The following is an 8,331-nucleotide window of genomic DNA, read 5'->3' on the forward strand; positions in this document are numbered from 1 at the left end:
GTCATATGAGCAGAAGCAAGGACAAGAGTATTCTTGTTGAAGCAGATCCAGAACCTGAAAGGACTCTAAAGAGAAAATTAAGAGAAGCTAAATTACAACAATCCAGAGATAACCTTTCAGAAATTTTCGAACAGGAAGAGGAGATGGCAGCCGAAAATAATAATAATGTAAGGAAGATGCTTGGTGACTTTACTGCACCTAATTCCAATTTACATGGAAGAAGCATCTCCATTCCTGCCATTGGAGCAAACAACTTTGAGCTGAAACCTCAATTAATTTCTCTAATGCAGCAGAACTACAAGTTTCATGGACTTCCATCTGAAGATCCTTTTCAGTTCTTAACTGAATTCTTGCAGATATGTGATACTGTTAAGACTAATGGAGTAGATCCTGAAGTCTACAGGCTCATGCTTTTCCCTTTTGCTGTAAGAGACAGAGCTAGATTATGGTTGGATTATCAACCCAAAGACAGCCTGAACTCTTGGGATAAGCTGGTCACGGCTTTCTTAGCCAAGTACTTTCCTCCTCAAAAGCTGAGCAAGCTTAGAGCTGATGTTCAAACCTTCAGACAGAAAGAAGGTGAATCCCTCTATGAAGCTTGGGAAAGATACAAACAGTTGACCAAAAAGTGTCCTTCTGACATGCTTTCAGAATGGACTATCCTGGATATATTCTATGATGGTCTGTCTGACTTAGCTAAAATGTCATTAGATACTTCTGCAGGTGGATCCATACACTTAAAGAAAACGCCTGCAGAAGCTCAAGAACTCATTGACATGGTTGCTAATAACCAGTTCATGTACACTTCTGAGAGGAATCCTGTGAGTAATGGGACGCCTATGAAGAAGGGAGTTCTTGAGATTGACACTCTGAATGCCATATTGGCTCAGAATAAAATATTGACTCAGCAAGTCAATATGATTTCTCAGAGTCTGAATGGAATGCAAGCTGCATCCAACAGTACTCAAGAGGCATCTTCTGAAGAAGAAGCTTATGATCCTGAGAACCCTGCAATAGCAGAGGTGAATTACTTAGGTGAACCTTATGGAAACACCTATAACTCATCATGGAGAAATCATCCAAATTTCTCATGGAAGGATCAAAAGCCTCAACAAGGCTTTAATAATGGTAGAAGAAACAGGTTTAACAATAATAAACCTTTTCCATCATCCACTCAGCAACAGACAGAGAACTCTGAACAAAATGCTTCTAATTTAGCAAATCTAGTCTCTGATCTATCTAAGGCGACTGTGAGTTTCATGAATGAAACCAGGTCTTCCATTAGAAATTTGGAAGCACAAGTGGGCCAGCTGAGTAAAAGGATCACTGAAATCCCTCCAAGTACTCTCCCAAGCAATACAGAAGAGAATCCAAAAGGAGAGTGCAAAGCCATTGACATAAGCACCATGGCCGAACCCAAAGAGGGAGAGGAAGACGCAAATCCCAAGGAGGAAGACCTCCTGGGATGTCCAGTGATCAATAAGGAGCTTCCCTCTGAGGAACCAAAGGAATCTGAGACTCATCTAGAGACCATAGAGATTCCATTGAACCTCCTTATGCCTTTCATGAGCTCTAATGAGTATTCCTCTTCTGAAGAGAATGAGGATGTTACTGAAGAGCAAACTGCCAAGTTTCTTGGTGCAATCATGAAGCTGAATGCCAAATTATTTGGCATTAATACTTGGGAAGTTGAACCTCCCTTGTTCATCAATGAACTAAGTGATCTGGATCAACTGACATTGCCTCAGAAGAGACAGGATCTTAGAAAGTTCATAATACCTTGTACCATAGGCACTATGATCTTTAAGGCTCTGTGTGATCTTGGTTCAGGGATAAACCTCATGCCCCTCTCTGTAATAGAGAAACTGGGAATCTATGGGGTGCAAGCTGCTAAAATCTCATTAGAGATGGCAGACAGTTCAAGAAAACAGGCTTATGGAAAAGTAGAGGACGTGTTAGTAAAGGTTGAAGGCCTTTACATCCCTGCTGATTTCATAGTCCTGGATACTGGAAAGGAAGAGGATGAATCCATCATCCTAGGAAGACCTTTCCTAGCCACAGCAAGAGCTGTGATTGATGTTGATAGAGGTGAACTAGTCCTTCAATGGAATGAGGACTCCCTTGTGTTTAAAAATCAAGGATCTCCCTCTGCAACCATGGAGAGGAAGCATGAAAAGCTTCTCTTAAAGCAGAGTCAACCCAAGCCCCCACAATCAAACTCTAAGTTTGGTGTTGGGAGGCCACAACCAAACTCTAAGTTTGGTGTTGAACTCCCATATCCAAACTCTAAGTTTGGTGTTGGAGAGTCTCAACAATGCTCTGAACATCTGTGAGGCTCCATGAGAGCCCACTGTCAAGCTATTGACATTAAAGAAGCGCTTGTTGGGAGGCAACCCAATGTTTATTTATCTAACTCTATTTTTCTTAGTTATATATCTTTGTAGGTTCATGATCATGTGGAGTCACAAAATAAATAGAAAAATTGAAAACAGAATCAAAAACAGCAGAAGAAAAATCACACCCTGGAGGGGCATCTGTCTGGCATTCAGCGCCAGAACAGAGCATGGTTCTGGCGCTGAACGCCCAAAATGGGCAGCATTCTGGCGCTGAACGCCCAGAACAAGCATGGTTCTGGCGTTCAACGCCAGAAATGGCTAGTAAATGGGCGTTGAACGCCCAAAATGGCCACCAACCTGGCGCTGAACGCCCAGAGTTGTGTGCAAGGGCATTTTGCATGCCTAAATTGGTGCAGGGATGTAAATGCCTTGACACCTCAAGATCTGTGGACCCCACAGGATCCCCACTTACCTCCACTCACTCTCTTCTCTCTTCTCAATCATCCTCTATAACCAATAAACACCCTTCCCTATTAACCCTTTACCACTCACATCCATACACCCACTTACCTTCAAAATTCAACATCTCTTTCCCACCCAATCCCACCCATATGGCCGAATACATACACTCATCCATCTCCTCCATATCTTCTTCTTCTTCTTATATTCTTTCTTCTTTTGCTCGAGGGCGAGCAACATTCTAAGTTTGGTGTGGTAAAAGCATAGCTTTTTTGTTTTTTTCCATAACCATTGATGGCACCTAAGGCCAGAGAAACCTCTAGAAAGAGGAAAGGGAAGACAAAAGCTTCCATCAAGGGTCTATAGCTCAGTGGTAGAACATTTGACTGCAAATCAAGAGATCCCTGAGATACCTCAGGGGATACATTTTATTCCACACAATTATTGGAAGCAACTAAGGGTGGAACATCAAGAGCACTCCATCATCCTGCATGAAATCAGAGAAGATCTAAAAGCAATGAAGGAAGAGCAACAAAGACAAGGAAGAGACATAGAAGAGCTCAAGGACATCATTGGTTCCTCAAGAAGGAAACGCCACCATCACTAAGGTGGATTCATTCCTTGTTCTTATTTCTTCTGTTTTTCGTTTTCTATGTTATGTGTTTGTCCATGTTTGTGTCTTCATTACATGATCATTAGTAGTTAGTAACTTTGTCTTAAAGTTATAAATGTCCTATGAATCCATCACCTCTCTTAAATGAAAAATGTTTTAATTCAAAAGAACAAGAAGTACATGAGTTTTGAATTTATCCTTGAACTTAGTTTAATTATATTGATGTGGTGACAATGCTTCTTGTTTTCTGAATGTATGCTTGAACAGTGCATATGTCTTTTGAAGTTGTTGTTTAAGAATGTTAAATATGTTGGCTCTTGAAAGAATGATGACTAGGAGACATGTTATTTGATAATCTGAAAAATCATAAAAATGATTCTTGAAGCAAGAAAAAGCAGCAAAGAGCAAAGCTTGCAGAAAAAAAAAAAGAAAAAAATAGGCGAAAAAAAATAATAATAGAAAGAAAAAGCAAGCAGAAAAAGCCAAAAGCTCTTAAAACCAAGAGGCAAGAGCAAAAAGCCAATAACCCTTAAAACCAAAAGGCAAGGGCAAATAAAAAGGATCCCAAGGCTTTGAGCACCAGTGGATAGGAGGGCCTAAAGGAATAAAATCCTGGTCTAAGAGGCTAAACCAAGCTGTCCCTAACCATGTGCTTGTGGCGTGTAGGTGTCAAGTGAAAACTTGAGACTGAGCGGTTAAAGTCAAGGTCCAAAGAAAAAAAAAAAAAGAGTGTGCTTAAGAACCCTGGACACCTCTAATTGGGGACTTTAGCAAAGCTGAGTCACAATCTGAAAAGGTTCACCCAATTATGTGTCTGTGGCATTTATGTATCCGGTGGTAATACTGGAAAACAAAGTGCTTAGGGCCACGGCCAAGACTCATAAAGAAGCTGTGTTCAAGAATCATCATACTGAACTAGGAGAATCAATAACACTATCTGAACTCTGAGCTCCTATAGATGCCAACCATTCTGAACCTCAATGAATAGAGTGAGATGCCAAAACTATTCAAGAGGCAAAAAGCTATAAGTCCCGCTCATTTGATTGGAGCTATGTTTCATTGATAGTTTGGAATTTATAGTATATTCTCTTCTTTTTATCCTATTTGATTTTCAGTTGCTTGGGGACAAGCAACAATTTAAGTTTGGTGTTGTGATGAGCGGATAATTTATACGCTTTTTGACATTGTTTTTAGTATGTTTTTAGTAGGATCTAGTTACTTTTAGGGATGTTTTCATTAGTTTTTATGTTAAATTCACATTTCTAGACTTTACTATGAGTTTGTGTGTTTTTCTGTGATTTCAGGTATTTTCTGGCTGAAATTGAGGGACTTGAGCAGAAATCAGATTCAGAGGTTGAAGAAGGACTGCTGACGCTGTTGGATTCTGACCTCCCTGCACTCAAAGTGGTTTTTCTGGAGCTACAGAACTCGAAATGGCGCGCTTTCATTTGCGTTGGAAAGTAGACATCCAGGGCTTTCCCGCAATGTATAATAGTCCATACTTTGGCCAAGAATAGACGACGTAAACTGGCGTTCAACGCCAGCTTTCTGCCCAAATCTGGCGTCCAGCGCCAGAAAAGGAGCCAAAACCAGAGTTGAACGCCCAAACTGGCACAAAAGCTGGCGTTCAACTCCAAAAAGGACCTCTACACGTGCAACACTCAAGCTCAGCCCAAGCACACACCTAGTGGGCCCCGGAAGTGGATTTATGCATCAACTACTTACTTCTGTAAACCCTAGTAGCTAGATTATTATAAATAGGACCTTTTAATATTGTATTAGGCATCTTTGATCAGTTGTATGCTATCTTAGATCAGAGGGGCTGGCCATTCGGCCATGCTTGGACCTTTCACTTATGTATTTTTAACGGTAGAGTTTCTACACTCCATAGATTAAGGTGTGGAGCTCTGCTGTTCCTCAAAAATTAATGCAAAGTACTACTGTTTTCTATTCAATTCATCTTGTTTCGCTTCTAAGATATTCATTCGTACTTCAATCTGAATGTGATGAACGTGACAATCATCATCATTCCCTATGAACGCGTGCCTGACAACCACTTCCGTTCTACCTTAGACTGAATGAGTATCTCTTAGATCTCCTAACCAGAATCTTCGTGGTGTAAGCTAGAATGATGGCGGCATTCAAGAGAATCCGGAAGGTCTAAACCTTGTCTGTGGTATTCCGAGTAGGATTCAATGAATGAATGACTGTGAGGAGCTCCAAACTCACGATTGTGGGGCGTTAGTGACAGACGCAAAAGGATAGTAAATCCTATTCCAGCATGATCGAGAACCGACAGATGAATAGCCGTGCCGTGACAGGGTGCGTTGACCATTTTCACTGAGAGGATAAGATGAAGCCATTGACAAGGGTGATGCCTCCAGACGATTAGCCGTGCCATGACAGGGCATTGGATCATTTTCCTGAGAGATGACCGAAAGTAGCCATTGACAGTGGTGATGTATCACATAAAGCCAGCCATGGAAAGGAGTAAGACTAATTGGATGAAGATAGCAGGAAAGCAGAGGTTCAGAGGAACGAAAGCATCTCCATTCGCTTATCTGAAATTCTCACCAATGAATTACATAAGTATTTCTTTCCCTATTCTATTAATTATTATTCGAAAACACCATTATCAATTTATATCTGCCTAAATGAGATTTGCAAGGTGACCATAGCTTGCTTCATACCAACAATCTCCGTGGGATTCGACCCTTACTCACGTAAGGTATTACTTGGACGACCCAGTGCACTTGCTGGTTAGTTACACAGAGTTGTGAACCATGGTATTGGCATCATGTTTTTGGCGCCATTTCCAGGGAAAGAAAGAGCAATGAATTTTACATAATTAAAGTGTAATTACGATTCCGCGTACCAAGCAATAATAAGCATGCCATGAGTTAAAAAGTTGAAAGAGTTAGTCAAAAAGCAGAGGGGGAAGTTAGAAAGTTAAAAGTGGTTAAACTTGAAAAAGAGGTTAGAAAGCAAAAATCAGTGAGTTAGTAAAAAGAAAATCAGAGTAAGTGGCATGATGATCGGTTTCTAAGTAACAAGAATTTCACAATTTTAAGCAACAGTCAACTCATATTCAAGCAAGGAAATCAAGTTGTTGATGATTCATATAGATACAAAAATAGCGAAAAGTGAAATCTAATCATCATTAATGTGATTTATTAACCGGGAAAAACAGAGGAATAAGAATGCTGGCCTGTGCATTCATGAATTGGTTTGGAAAAGGCTGAGGAGTGCCAAATTCAAGTTGCCAAAACTAAAACATGAATGAATATCAAAACAATTTACAGGAAATTGGGCAGCATTCCGGCTAAAATTGGATGTTCCCGGGTAATAAACAGCAAGCAAAATAGTTCATATAAATTTAAGTAAAGCTGCAAATACATATACGGAATATGAACATGAAGAAGCAGTGTAAAAAGCAACATAAAACAGTAAAGAACAGTATATGAACAGTACTAACATCACAGCAATAGCAAAATTACGAAAATTATAAAACAAGTAGCAAGAACAGCGCAATTAATCAGGCCTAAATCCACTAACCACATCCTAGCTACCTAACCACCTAGAATCCACTACAAACATGCATATCTAACTAGCCTAATTTGAACATAATTGGAAAAATATGCAACTAACTACGAATGGAAGGAAAATGGCGTTCGGTGGAACCTGGTAGGCATATGAACGAAGCTAGGGAACAGAGAGATGGAGGGGGCACGGCGGCGCGGTAGCAGAACAGGGCGGCGGTCGGTGGCTGTTCATGGTGGCAGGGGTTAGGGTTAACAGTGGAGGTGATGGTTTAAGAAAATGGGGGTGAGGGTGGTGGTGGTGGGAGGCGCGGCGGTGATGGCGTGGTGGTGGTGGTGGTTGGCCGCGGTGGTGGAGGGAAGAAGAGAAGGGAAAGAGAAGAAAGGGAGGGAAGGAAGATGGATGGGGTGGGCGTCGCGGTTGTGGCTGAGTGGTAGGCGCTGGTGCGGTGGTCAGGGGTGGTTCGCGACGGCGATGGATGCAGAGGAAGGGGGGAGAGAGAACAGAGGGGGTTGGGGAAGGAGAGTGGGGCGCGATGGGGGTAGGGTTTCGCGTCACTAGGGTTAGTGAAATTGAATCCACGCGAACGCGTGGGGCACACGATCGCGTGGCTAGGGGAAATGGGGTTGACGCGATCGCGTGAGTGATGTGATCGCATGGAATAGAAAAAAAGGATAAATGACGCGGTCGCGTGAGGCAGGCGACCGCGTCGCTGCAAATTGTGCGAAACGCACAATTCCAGTGTCGTTTCAGCGCAACTCTCTGTCTCCTTTTTGGGTGATGTGCAATCCACGCGACGCGAATGCGTCGCTCATGCTTTCGCGTGGGATGAGTTTTTGTGCAAGTGACGCATTCGCGTCGGTGACGCGGACGCGTGGGCCGTTTTGTGCTAAACGCACACTAGCCGCACGATTCCAGCCCAGATTTCTGGGCGTTGGATTTTTACGCCGATTTCCAGATCACGCTTTCGCGTGATTGACGCGGACGCGTGAGAGGTGGTTCTCGCAATTGACGTGAACGCTTTGGCGATGCGATCGCATCGCATGCCTTTGTTTGTTTTTTTTATATTTTTTTTGGAGTTATATATGCAGGTGTGTAATTATGCAGGTGTGTAAAATCAAGATGAAAATATTAGCTATAAAAAATTGATAACCGAGTATTTTAATCTCGGGTCGTCTTCTCAAGGAATTGCAGGGAGGTATGACTTATTATTAGCTATGAAAAAGGTAGAATTTTGGGGTTTTTAATGTATAAGATAAAAAGCAAGAATAGTAAATGGCAAGAAAGTAAATTATAAGGAATTAATTTAAATAAATAATAAAACTCTTGGCAAGGTATAAGAACTGGAAGTCCTATCCTTATCAATTGTGATGAGAATTGGAT

General features: G+C 41.7%; 1 non-coding gene across 1 annotated transcript; it reads right to left on the reverse strand.

Moving 5' to 3' along the window:
* Nucleotides 1–539: 539 nt before the first annotated feature.
* LOC148567437 (small nucleolar RNA R71) lies at nucleotides 540–647 on the reverse strand. The gene has a single exon (XR_015881807.1). It is a non-coding gene; the product is annotated as a small nucleolar RNA R71 (small nucleolar RNA).
* Between the last annotated feature and the right edge of the window lie 7,684 nt (nucleotides 648–8,331).

Source organism: Arachis ipaensis, chromosome B4 (assembly GCF_059453495.1).
Source record: "Arachis ipaensis isolate K30076 ecotype BB chromosome B4, ASM5945349v1, whole genome shotgun sequence".
In the NCBI taxonomy this organism is placed as follows: Eukaryota; Viridiplantae; Streptophyta; class Magnoliopsida; order Fabales; family Fabaceae; genus Arachis; species Arachis ipaensis.